The sequence below is a fragment of the Patagioenas fasciata genome, chromosome 12, assembly GCF_037038585.1.
Source record: "Patagioenas fasciata isolate bPatFas1 chromosome 12, bPatFas1.hap1, whole genome shotgun sequence".
NCBI classification, from domain to species: domain Eukaryota; kingdom Metazoa; phylum Chordata; class Aves; order Columbiformes; family Columbidae; genus Patagioenas; species Patagioenas fasciata.
The window spans coordinates 1,672,348-1,685,784 of record NC_092531.1 but is presented as its reverse complement, the minus strand read 5'-3'; the positions used below and the strand labels follow the sequence as shown (position 1 = coordinate 1,685,784).

At 46.6% G+C, this 13,437-nt stretch overlaps 1 long non-coding RNA gene across 1 annotated transcript; it reads left to right on the top strand.

Annotated features, from left to right (window-relative positions):
- Positions 1-5,380: 5,380 nt before the first annotated feature.
- On the top strand, positions 5,381-12,724 carry LOC136100098 (uncharacterized). The gene is made up of 4 exons (XR_010651153.2): positions 5,381-5,551; positions 9,771-9,990; positions 11,528-11,569; positions 12,245-12,724. It is a non-coding gene; the product is annotated as an uncharacterized lncRNA (long non-coding RNA).
- Positions 12,725-13,437: the final 713 nt, after the last annotated feature.

Below are 13,437 nucleotides of genomic sequence, written 5' to 3'. Positions count from 1 at the left end.
ACCAGGCAACGTGATCTCTGGGTGCCAGGTCCCACAGAAAGAGACCTGCTCTGCGCTAGGGTAGCACTTTGGGGTCACCCTGGTCAGCCATAGCCCTCCTCCCCGCCCAGTTGCCTGATACCATCAGGTGCTTGTGCCAAAGAGCCTTGGTCTTTGCAGGGAAGAATATGAGCTGCTGCCATAGGTCACGATACAACAGTAAAAAAATAAATGGCCTGTGGCGTAAAAAACCCAATCTCTTGAATAGAAATGATGGCCTCCTGGGTGCTTACAGTCCTCTCCTTCTGAGAAAAAATCAAAACCTGCCAAGATCTTAAGTCATCTGGCTGCATATCTATCTGCAACCGACTCAGCAGTTTTCCCTTGCTCCAGCTGCAGAAGTTGTGTGTTAAGTATCCTAAAGCCAGGGGTGATTTCAGTCCCTGATGAATTAATGTCTACTCCTCCTGTTGCAGACGCTCCAAGAGGCCCCCAGGATGTCCCTGCTGTGCCAGGCATGGACCAACACTGAACACCATTTCCTCCCCCAATACGCTTTCCAAGCAAAACAAGAGGTAAAGTTTTACGGGCCGCTCTTGTGACATGTTAGTGTTTCTGAAAAGCCAAAGGTGAGTAATGGACTTGCTTTCCTTGTCTTTTTTGCCAGTGGCTCCTATTCAAAGGAGTGGGAAAAATATCAATATGCTTGCATGGTGAGAACAAGGCAACAACTGAGTCACTCAGACCATCAACCTCGCTGAGAAAGAGCTGTATTGGATAATCTTGAAAGGGAGTTATGCCAATGCCTCAGATGCTTTGTACACACCAAATCAGAAACAGTAGTATCTAACAGTTGTGATATCTAATTAATATAATTGGTCTATGGTTATTTTAAGTAATATTTCAGTATCAAAACCAATTTGCTTCCATTACCTTAGAGGTGCTGCAGCCAGAGAGCAAGGTTTTACCTAATAACTATGCTATTATCAGGTGGACCTGAGGAAATTCACTTTGGAGTACTTTGGGATCTGACTGAAGGAGTCTCAGAGCCATTAGTGGTTATAGCTGAGGTTCATAAAGGATGGGGGAGGCCCCAGAAGGCTGAAAAAAGGGTAAATATCTTTCAGATGGAAAAGCCTTGGATCAGCTTCCCACTCAATGATGATCAACAGACACTCAAGAGTACTTTACAAATAATCAGAGCTATCTGCAAACCCACAGAAAAATAAGAGGATAAAAAGCAGCTAACGTGTTCATCGGGAATAAATCATGTGCATCCAACCCAGTTTCCTTCTTAAACAATATTACAAGCAAGTGAGCAAGCATTGTAATGCATGACTTCAGTAAGATGGTTGCAAACAACATTCTCATACACAGGCTGAGGGAAAGCACTCTTAAATGAACCACAGTAATGAGATTACAGGTCCTGTCCTTAAACCTGCAAAGAATGAACAGAATTGTCTGAGTGTCTGGGAAAAAAAAAAGTGAGGAACGGGCTGCTGCACACTGCTGTGAATGGAGCTGCCTGATATTTTTACTAATGACTCGTCATGAGAGTCGGTATGCATAAAACATCAACCTCGGAAGTTCTGCAGGCACAAATGACAGGAGCAGAATTCACAATTATCTGAAATCTGCAAAGCGCTCTCAGATTGGCAGTGGGATTCAAGAAGGACAAGCACAAAAAGCTCGATGCTTTGGCAAAAGCTGTGTGAACACGGGGTGAGGAGCAACGCCAGATCAATGGAGTGAATCACAGCATCAGCCAGCAGCATCACATCCTTGCGGGGGCGAGAAACAATCTTGTGGGGGCATTAAGAGCAGGAATGTGGGCTGGAAGGTGTATGGAGGGGTCCTCCTGCTTTGCCTGGTGCTGGTCACTGCTGTGTCTCATTTTGGACATCACCCTTCAGGGAAGACATGGACCAGTTAAAGAGAGCTCAGAGGAAAGTGACAAAAATAAGAAGTGCAAAAATGTGACCTGCACAGAAAGACTGAGGAAACTGATAGCCTGGAGAGAGGAAAGCTGATAAATGCCATGGACCCGACCATCTCCCCACCAGCCCTGATCATGGATACCATACCCACAACATGCACTGCCACTGATTCACAAAAAGCAATTTCTTTTTTTCACTGACCTACCATATGCTCTGTGTTACCCTTGCAAAGCTAAGGCTGTCCTGCTTCGTGATGCTCTAGCAGATACGTAATACACACTGCTACATCTGCAAAATTAATGCTGGATAAAGCTGGTTCTGACAGCAGGCTGAAGAGAGGTTGGTTATCCTGGAACCATCCAACATGTCCTCCAATGCTCAGTACTGCAGAATTACCAGAGGGAAGATGCCACCTAAGGTACAAGCAGGGATGAGCCATTTCAGACCTTTTTGATCCCGCAGGTTGACAGTCAGCGACATGTATGTGCATGGCTGCATTGCCAAGTGATACAAAGGGGTGTCTGGTATAAGGGCAGCACTGGAACTTGTAGCTTTGTTTTCAGTTTCAGTTAGTAAAAGAAATTCCAGTAAAGTTGATCTCTTGCTGTTCTGCCCACTCTGCCTGGGAAAGGGCCCATAATATTGGGAGGAAAAAAAAAAAAAAACAAAACACAAAACCCACAAACGAACAAACAAACAAAACATATAAAGGCACTGAAGTCAAAATCATGACTTCCTACTCTGGGTGCCTTTCTTTAGATACCACGCATCTCACCCTCACCAAAATGAGCCATATCATGCCAGTCAGGTGCCAGGGCTCCCTGCGGAGGCAGGGGAAAGCAGAGAGACTGCAGAGCAGCCCAGCAGGTCTGCAGGATTCTAGAAATACCTCTGAAAAATCTGAGCCTTCATCAGTGGTTGGACACTGCTGGTCACTGAGGACCCACCAGTCAGTGGAAACCTCTTCCCAATGCATGTGTCTGTGGACAGTCAGTGCCCCTGAACACGCAGCTGGAGGGGAGCAGATGCTGCCGCTCACTCCTTCCAAAGAGCCCAACAGCCAAATCACCTGTCCCAGAACGACAAAAGCTGAAGGTGGTACCAGGCTCATCCCCAGGGCTGCTGTATGCCAGGCGCTGGTCACCTCCCAGCCCCATCAGAAACCCCCAGCAGGAGGCCTGGGTTGGGGGCAGGTCCCTGCTGCGGGAGAGCTGGGCATGGGGACACCAGGGGAGCAGGAGCACAGCTGTAGGTGAACAGCTGGAGTGAGAAAGGAGGACAAAAAGCTTTAGACCAGAGATCTCGTAGTGCCTGCCCTGTTCTTCCTGTGGCTCCACAAACAAATGTAATTAAACACTGAGAACAGACTGACTGAACTTCAGCATAAATAATCTATTAGATTTCTTCAGTTCTTCTTTCCATTATAAATTCTGAGACAGACCTGTGATCTTGTCTGTGCTCTGTAGAAGATTGTTTGCAAGTGGCAAAGAACCATCACTATCTCCAGTGCAATACTCACTCAAATACTCAAATGTGTCACACACGGCAAGACCACTCAGCTCAGCAAGTCTGCCATCATACATGTGGCAGACAGAGGCGACTGTCTCATGTCTGCACTCGCCTCCCCCTTCCCCAGCAATGTGGGGTGGTTGGACCCACTGCAAAACTTAAGCGTGCGACATCTGTTCTCACCAGTCCCAGCCGCACATCCACAGGACAAGGTCTTTCCCACGCATGTTAGGTGGATCTGTGTGAGCCCAGCTTTGCCTCATTGACCAGGCGGTGAGGTTGGTGTCCAGCTTTCATGCAGGAGCCCAGTTTCAGGTGTGTAGGATATAGGCAAAAATATTCATACTTTTAACACATTTGATGCACCGACTGGGAGCAGGAAAGCTGCCTGCAACTTGTAACATTACCGTTGTACTATGAAATGCCATAAACTGTGCACCCAAATGTCCTTTTTTAGGTAACAACCTAACAGTTTTATGCAAGTATTTGCTCCTTTCAGGACTGTTTCACTCCCTATCCTGGAGTTTTAACTCCCTTCGTAAGTCCATCTTACAGCCATTTCTAGCATTTGACTTTAAATACATGTGATTTCTTTTGTTATACTCATTGTTGCATAAGGTCTAATTCACCAGCCTGACTATTTTTTCTTATTCACTATTCAATATCATGCAACCCAAATAATGGTTTATATGCCTAAGGTAAAGTCAAGTTAATGTGACAGCAGAAATCTCTAGTTTATTTTTAGGAATGGAGCTTTTATTTCATATGCTATTGATCATGGAGAGACAAAATGTTATTGCAGGTTTCCTCTGAACTGTTCCTATAGCACCAGCTTGGGGCAATTATGAAGATCAAAAGAGCAGAAAAAATACGTTTCTTTCAGAAATTTAGATGTAAGTAGAACTGGTCAAAAAAAAAAAAAAAAGGGATAAAAATATGTCATTAAATGTTCTGTCTCTCTGTTAATCTCCTGTTGAAATCTAGCTCTTCTTTGACCAGCTCCAGGACAACTCAAAGGACTTGGGCAAACACCAGACCAAAACCATTTTTGATAGTGTTCTGAAAGTACTGGCTGCCTTTTGCAGTTGGACATGCAGAGAGGTATAAATTTAAACCTTCACTCTCAAAACTGGCATCATTTTATCCTAGTTGCAAAAGCCAGTCAGCGCCCTTGCCCTGGTGAAGGTGACTACCTCTGTGCAAGCCCTCACCTGCCTGTCAAGTCAGTATAAATGAGCTCTCCGAGCTGCTGTCCCACAGCTGGTGTCACACTGGGAAAGAAAGGGGGTCTGGAGCTCAGTGTGCCCTCAGGATCTGTTTTAATTCACTGTACATCTCTTTTCCATGTTGCCTGCCAAGGCTCTTCTATAAAAATGATGTACATGTTTCATTTTAAGTAATCTCTGGTGAATCATAGCCTTGCTCTTTGAAATAACCAAATCTGAATATCCATTACTGCAAGGATTTTGAGGGCAGATTTCCATACGAGATCCTTCAACCATCCCTGTAACATACATGTGTTCACCAATCCACCTGTTATTTTGAAACAACTCTAAATATATTTAAAGAAGGCAGAGGTTACAAATCTGATGCAGAAGCAGCTGGGTGAGGCTTTTCTGGTGTGCTGCGGTCTCCCACTCTGATTTCACACACAATACGTGCTTCTGCCTGCTGATGCTCTTGCAGAGAGCACGTGGTGAAATACACGGATTTATTACTACTGTAGGAAATACTAGGGACCAAATGCAAGGGTCCGGCTTTTTGTAGCGGTCCAGTTTGCTCCTGCACCAGGACGGTGCAGGCGGGAGGTTTAAAAGCGGCTGAAACTCGATACTAGCATTCAGTCAGCTGATCGGAGCCAGCCCAGCGAGGGCCACAGCCGGCGATGTTCAGCCGACCACGAGGTTCAGCAGAGATTAGGAAGCTCAGAGGGAAACGTACAGGGACAGCGTGATTCCCGGCGTGTCCCGAACCCCGAAGCCCCGGCAGCCATTGCGAGAGAGCGGCTGACGTGGCGGGGGGCGTTCCCACGGTGACGGCGACCATGCTGCCTCCCCTTGCCTTGAAAAAGCCTTTGGGAGGGCAGCCCACCAGGTGCAGAGAGGAGGAACCGGCTTGTGCAGAGGGTGAGTCCCACCCACACTGTGCTGCGGCAGTGGGTGTGGTACCTTGTGCAGCAGGGTGCAGAGAGCACTTGTTGCTTGTCAGTCCCTCTAACTTATTGCCAGCGTCCCAGACTGCTGATGACCATGGTCGCCTGCAGAAGGAGAGCTTGTCTCAAAAAGGCTGCGGCAACACAGGCTGAGGTTCTGTCCCGAACTGTTGATGTTCAGGTCTCCAGCTGCGGGGAGTGCCAGGGCCTACTTCTGCCAGGGGAGGGAGGCCAGCACTCCACCTGTGTGAGGTGTGAGCAGGTGCAAGATCTGCTCGACATGGTTGTGAAGCTTAAGGAAGAGGTTGAGATACTGAGGTCCATCAGGGAGTGCGAAAGGGAGATCGACTGGTGGAGTAACACCCTGATGTGCCAGTCGGAAAGGCCCCAGGGAGGTACCCCCCAAAAGGAGATGGACCTCCTGCCCTCTCGGACAGAGGCAGAAGACCTGAGACAGCCCCACCCTTGTCGCTGTCGGGCAGAGGTAGGGGACCTAAAAGACGACAAGGGTTGGAAGCTTATTCCAGTTCGGCATCACGGGCAGCCCCCCTCCCTGCCTGATTTGCCTCCCCAGGTGCCCCTCTATAATAGGTTTGAGGCCCTGGATCTTGAAGAAGAGGTAGGTGAGGAGGTGGTTCCAAGCTTGCCTACAAGATCACATGGGAAGAGGCGGTTGACTTCACAACTTAAGACTGCCTCTGATAAGAAAGAAAGGTGATTGTAATAGGAAATTCCCTTCTGAAAGGAACAGAGGGCCCAATATGCAGAGTTGACCCTCATCTTAGGGAAGTTTGTAGTCTACCTCAAGCCCAGATCAAGGATATTGCTAGAGAGCTCCCCAGACTGGTGCACCTGACAGACTGCTACCCGCTGCTGGTCTTCCAGACAGATGGGGAGGAAGCTGCTTCCCGTAGTCTGAGGGGAATGAAGAACGATTTCAAGGTCTTGGGAAGGATGGTGAAAGACTCAGGGGCCCAAGTGATCTTCTCTTCGCTCCTTCCATCTTCATGTGGCGATGTGGGATGGAATAGGAAAACTCAGTCTCTAAATGGTTGGCTCCAAGACTGGTGCTACAGGCAGGGCTTTGGATTTTTTGATAATGGTTGTTTTTATAAGACTCCAGTCTGGACAGTGTTATGCAGGAAAGGCTTATCTCACAGGGGCAAAAGGATGCTGGGGCAGGAATTAGCTGGGCTCATTTGGAGAGCTTTAAACTAGGCTTGAAGGCAGATGGGGTTGTAGCTGGGCTTGCCCCAGTGGGGCAGCATTCTAAAACAGATGAGGACCGGATGGGCTCCTGTGCCCCTAGGGAGAAATTGGTGTGCTCTGCTCGCTCCCTGAAATGCCTGTACACCAATGCGCGCAGCATGGGGAATAAGCAGGAGGAGTTAGAATCCTATGTTCGGTCGGGAGATTATGATCTGGTGGCAATTACAGAAACGTGGTGGGACAGTTCACATGACTGGAATGTGGTCATGGATGGCTACGCCCTTTTCAGGAAAGACAGGCCAGCCAGGCGTGGTGGTGGAGCTGCTCTCTATGTGAGAGAGCAACTGCAATGTACTAAATTCTGCCCAGGAGCGGATGAGGAACGAGTTGAGAGTGTATGGGTCAGGATCAAGGGACAGGCTGGCAGGGGTGATACTGTTGTAGGTGTCTATTACAGGCCACCAGATCAGGCTGAGGAAGTTGATGAGGCCTTCTATGCGCAGCTGAGAGTGGCCTCACAGTCACAGGCCCTGGTTGTTGTGGGTGATTTTAACTTCCCTGATGTTTGCTGGAAGGACCATTCAGCCAGCCAGCCACAGTCCAGGAGGTTCCTCCAGTGCATTGATGATAACTTCCTCATGCAGATGGTGGAGGAGCCAACTAGGAGAGGTGCACTGCTGGATCTCATCCTCACTAACAAAGAGGGTCTGGTCGAAGCAGTAAAGGTCGAGGGCTGCCTGGGTTGCAGTGACCACGAGATGGTGGAGTTCAGCATCTTGTGTGGCGGGAAGAAAATAGAAAGTAGAATTGCAACCCTGGACTTTAGCAGGGCTAACTTCGGCCTTTCCAAGCAATTGCTGGGGGAAATCCCATGGGCAAGGCTGTTTGAAGGAAAAGGGGCCCAAGAGAGCTGAATTGCATTCAGAGATTGCTTCTTCCACGCTCAAGATCAGAGCATCCCCACACGAAGGAAGTCAAGGAAGGGAGCCAGGAGGCCTGTGTGGTTGAATAGGGATCTGTTGGGTATGCTCAAGCAGAAGGGGAGAGTTTACAGGTCATGGAAGCAGGGACTGGCCACTTGGGAGGAATATAAGGCTGCTGTTAGAGGATGTAGGAAGGCAGCTAGGGTAGCCAAGGCCTCCTTAGAATTACAGCTGGCGAGAGGGGTCAAGGACAGCAAAAAGAACATTTTCAAATACATGGCAGATAAAACTAATACCAGAGGCAATGTAGGCCCACTGATGAATGGGGTGGCTGCCCAGGTGACAGAAGACACAGAGAAGGCAGAATTGCTGAATGCCTTCTTTGTCTCTGTCTAGTCTGGTGGAGGCTGTCCTGGGGAGCCCTGTACCCCTGAGACCCCGGATGAAGCCAGGTTAATGGAGGAGTTTGCTTTAGTCAATGAGGACTGGGTTAGGGAGCAGTTAGGCAATCTGGACATCCACAAATCCATGGGTCCGTATGGGATGCATCCACGGGTGCTGAGGGAGCTGGCTGAAGTCATTGCTAGACCGCTCTTCATCATCTTTGCCCAGTCTTGGGAAACGGGAGAGGTGCCCGAGGATTGGAGGAAAGCAAATGTCACTCCAGTCTTCAAAAAGGGCAGGAGGGAGGACCTGAGTAATTATAGACCGGTCAGCCTCACCTCTGTCCCTGGGAAAGTAATGGAACAGCTTATCCTTGGTGCCATCTCAAGGCATATCAAGGATAAGAGGGTCATTAGGGGCAGTCAGCATGGCTTTACCAAGGGTAAGTCATGCTTGACCAACCTCATAGCCTTTTATGAGAATGTAACAAGGTGGATGGATGATGGCAGAGCGGTGGATGTGGTCTACCTTGACTTCAGTAAAGCCTTTGACACAGTCTCCCACAGCATCCTCACAGCTAAGTTGAGGAGGTGTGGTCTAGACAATAGAGTAGTGAGGCGGGTTGCAAACTGGCTTAAGGAGAGAAGCCAGAGAGTGGTGGTCAATGGTGCGGAGTCCAGTTGGAGGCCAGTAGCTAGTGGAGTGCCTCAGGGGTCAGTACTGGGGCCAATATTATTCAATATATTCATTAACGATTTGGATGAGGAAATTGAGTGTACTATCAGCAAGTTTGCTGATTACACTAAGCTGGGAGGAGTGGCTGACACGCCAGAAGGCTGTGCTGCCATCCAGCGGGACCTGCACAGGCTGGAGAGTTGGGCGGGGGATAACCTGATGGAATTTAACAAGGGAAAGTGTAGAGTCCTGCATCTGGGCAGGAACAACCCCAGGTTCCAGTATAGGTTGGGAAATTACATATTAGAGAGCAGTGTAGGGGAAAGGGACCTGGGGGTCCTGGTGCACAGCAGGATGACCATGAGCCGGCACTGTGCCCTTGTGGCCAGGAAGGCCAATGGCATCCTCGGGTGTATTACAAGGGGGGTGGTCAGTAGATCGAGAGAGGTCCTCCTTCCCCTCTACTCCGCCCTGGTGAGACCCAGTCTAGAATATTGTGTCCAGTTCTGGGCCCCTCGGTTCAAGAAGGACAGGGAACTGCTGGAGAGAGTCCAGTGTAAGGCAACAAAGATGATTAAGGGAGTGGAGCATCTCCCTTATAAGGAAAGGCTGAGGGAGCTGGATCTCTTTAGTTTGGAGAAGAGGAAACTGAGGGGTGACCTTATTAATGTTTATAAATATATAAAGGGTGAGTCCCACGAGGATGGAGCCAGGCTCTTCTCGGTGGCAAACAATGATAGGACAAGGGGTAATGGGATCAAGCTGGAACACAAGAGGTTCCACTTAAATTTGAGAAGAAACTTCTCAGTGAGGGTGACAGAGCACTGGAACAGGCTGCCCAGGGCGGTTGTGGAGTCTCCTTCCCTGGAGACATTCAAAACCTGCCTGGACATGTTCCTGTGCGACCTCACCTAGGCATTCGTGCTCCAGCGGGGGGATTGGACTAGATGATCTTTTGAGGTCCCTTCCAACCCCAAACATACTGTGTGTGTGATTCCATAGACATCTTACCAAACCATTGGGAGGTTTCAGTGTACGTTCCTGGAGAAGAGTCGGCATCACATCCCCCACCACCGTGCAGGTGTAACCACAACAGCCCTTCACCGAGATGGTCCCAGAGCAGCACTGAGAGCCACGTTCCCCCTGTATGAAAAGGATGTCTTCACAAGGTCGAGCCTACTGGCAAAATACAGATGGGTGGTTATTACAGGAAGGATTCAAGGTAACAAACCCATTAATAAGCTTTTCTATATACTTAGTGGCATACTAAGTATATAACTATATATAACTCATTAGGAAGGGCTTTTTTACACTTAGTGGTATACCCCAGGGGTCAGGGCAAGGCAATACTCTTTAATTGATCTATGAGCAGATGAAAACTTGCTCTTTAATAGCAGTTTGTCAGGGAGAAACACCGAAGTGAAGAGTAACTCCACAAGACATCATAATTTGAGGGGGGCTGTTAAAAAAAAAAAATCTTGGTGAAGGAATAGCTGACTGACATTGCAGAATATAGGACAAGAGGAAATGGTCTCAAGTTGCACCAGGGGAGGTTGGATATTAGGAAAAATTTCTTCACAGAAAGGGTTGTGAAGCATTGGAACAGGCTGCCCAGGGAAGTGGTGGAATCACCATCCCTGGAGGTGTTTAAAAGAAGTGTAGGTGAGGTTCTTAAGGACATAGTATAGAGGTGGACTCAGCAGTGTTAGATTAATGGTTGGACTGAATGATCTGAAAGGTCTTTTTCAACCAAAATTATTCTATGATTTTATGAATATGAAGCAGGAGGCAGTTCAGCTTGTGGGACAAATGCTACAAAGTATCTCAGAACAGCAAAACCCTAAATAGCTCCAGCATTGCTCTATCACTTTGGAAAAGTTCGAATTTTACGCACGTTGATTCAACTCCACTGAATTTGGTAGCACCCTGCAGTGTTACCAGAGAGAATGATTTGACAGGGAAGTCCTTCTGCATCAAAACTGATTTCATTTTTTTCCTTCCTTCCACTTCATTTATACCCTGTGCTGTCTGCTCAGTCTTGCCTCTGCAAGTTTCTGTTGTTCTCTGACTTCATTTATTTGTAAGAAGCCTTCTGACCACTAGGTCCTGTGGATGTATTTAAATGTGCTAAGAGAACACAAATGCTCACCGGTCATAATGAACTGTGCCATGGTGAAAACACTCCATGGACAGTAGAGAAGGTCTGATGACCGTGACAGTCCAGGCATTGACTTCATTTGATTTGAATCTAAACTCATGCAAATCTGTCAAATCAACATCACAAACCCCATAATTTTTTGTTTAACTCTTGGATTCTCCAGACTGATTTTGTCTTGTGTCTTAGAGTTGTTTCTGAATATCAAGAAAGAAAAAAATTAGAGATGTTATTTAATAATGGACATTTTATGCACTATTATTGCTTTACCCTTGTAAGAACATGAACTTTCAAAACATTTTCTCAAAACTAATAAAAAGAAAAGATGCCTGTCATAAAATTCAGCTGAAAGTAGCTCTGTGGAAAACCACAGAGTAAACCACACAAAAATAAATAATAAAAGAAAAAAAAAGACTGGTGTGATCTGATGAGTGTTGGTGTGGTTGGAGACTGGGAAATCAATCACTGCTTTTGGCTGTCTCTACACATTTCTTCCCATGCCCAGTTGTCCAAAGCTATTTCTCAAAATTCCTGTCTGAAGTCTCTGCCACCACTACACTTGTCCTTTGCGTAATAACTAGCACTGTCTTTTTTTCTTTTCTAGAGAACTCTGAACATTTTATTCCTGTAAGAAGTGAATAGAATGGTAGGTATTATCTTGAAAGTATGAAACAGCACATTCTGCCCAAGAAATACTTTCTGAGTACTTCAGATAATCAGCTCTTCAGATGTTTGTACCGAGGCAGCTTCACAGCTCTGAAGAGTGTTGTGTGTCGTCTTTATCCCAAGACATAAATCTCACCAATCCTGAGGAAATCTCCTACCAGCCACTGCTCTCAGGAAAGGAGCCATATTCAGAAATCTTGACTCAGTGTTTAATTTTTTACTGAGCTATTTCATTGGAATTAAACATAATCCACAAAAAGAAAATAATAAGCATCTGGGCAAATGTGTCAGGGCAGGGATGTCCTGCAGTGGTGGGGTAACATTAAAAGAGCTACTCATAGCCCTTTTATTACCACCAATATATTTATCTTGAAAATGCTATGAGTAGAAAAACAGTATTTTTTTCTTCCAACAAACACTAAATAAAAATTCTTTCAAATGTAACCTCCTCACCAGTTACTTCACCTTATAGAGCTTCTGTATAGCTTCTTATAAATTTAATACATAATTACAGAGCTTATAGCTTCTTATAGCACCTGTTACTTCCCCTTATAGAGCTTCTTCTCCACCTGATAGCACTTCTGTAAAAGCAGCTGAATAGCACATAGCAACTTAAGTTTACTCAGGACTTCATGAATATTGCATCCTTTCTCAGGGCAATCCAAAGAAGAAGCCACCAGGCTGATCCAGAAAGGTTAAATGACAGCAAGCCCAAGTGCCCCAAGGTGTTTGGAGCCGTGGTTCCTTCTCACTGCCCATGCCTCTGCTGATCTGCTCATTCCCACCCTCTGGATTTTTCCATGAGATCATGATTCTGCTGTTAGCAAGCCAGAAGTGACAAGTCACATATTGTGATTTAGTGCTGCTCCTACAGAACCTCAGGAGATCAACAACAGTTCTGGTATACACCTCCTGGAAGACATATACACCTACATCCCTATATGAACCTATAATTCATGTATATATATGTGTGTGTGTGTGTGTGTGTGAAAACTCAAAGTGGAAGCACATTTTCTTGCTAATAATGTAATCAGAAATGCAGGCAAACTTCCATACAATGGGGATTTGGAGCTACCAAGGAGTAAGGCTGCTTTAAAATAAAAGCAGACAACCCCCAGCATCCTGATGTGCTAAAGCTGCAGCTCTTGTGTGTTTAAAGTAGTTGTGAGACACAGCAAAGGCATTTGAGGGGCAGAAACCAGAGCACCCTGGGCAGGAGCCCATAACACCCCAGCACAGGCGGAACAGGTCTGTGAGCTGCTGTCCAAAGGGAAACAGGAAAAAACACCGGCACACAGCCTAGAGAAACCAAAGGCAAAACAGGAACTAGAACACTACCCAAAACAAGGAAATAAAAGCAACTTTTCAGGCGGACCCCACAGGGAAGGAAGCTGGAACTCCCCAGCACAGAGCTTGCCATCTGCCCTCATCAGGAAAACAGTCGTGTCAAAGAGCCACCTGGGTCCAGCAGCAATTTCTCCATCTGTCTGGTAAAACAATCTTTCAGGGTATGGCTTCTTTTAAATTAAGTGGTTCAGTGAAAAGAACATAACTTCCTCACCTCACACAGCTCTAGCGGTTTTCTAAATATACAAACAAATGCAAGCTTAATTATCCCGATTACTTACCATAAAATTATTACTTGTTTATTTCCCTTGGTCTACTCTGATTGGAATCCTAATTAAATTTAATTACTGCATGACCTATTCCTATTGTTTCTTCAGGCCTTTGAGTTTGGTGCTGCTCTCAGGATTAATTATGGACCTGTTAGCATGGTATCTGCTGAATTTGCTATGTGTTAGCTGCAGCACAGCAACTGCTAATCTGAATGATTTTACTCCACGGGTA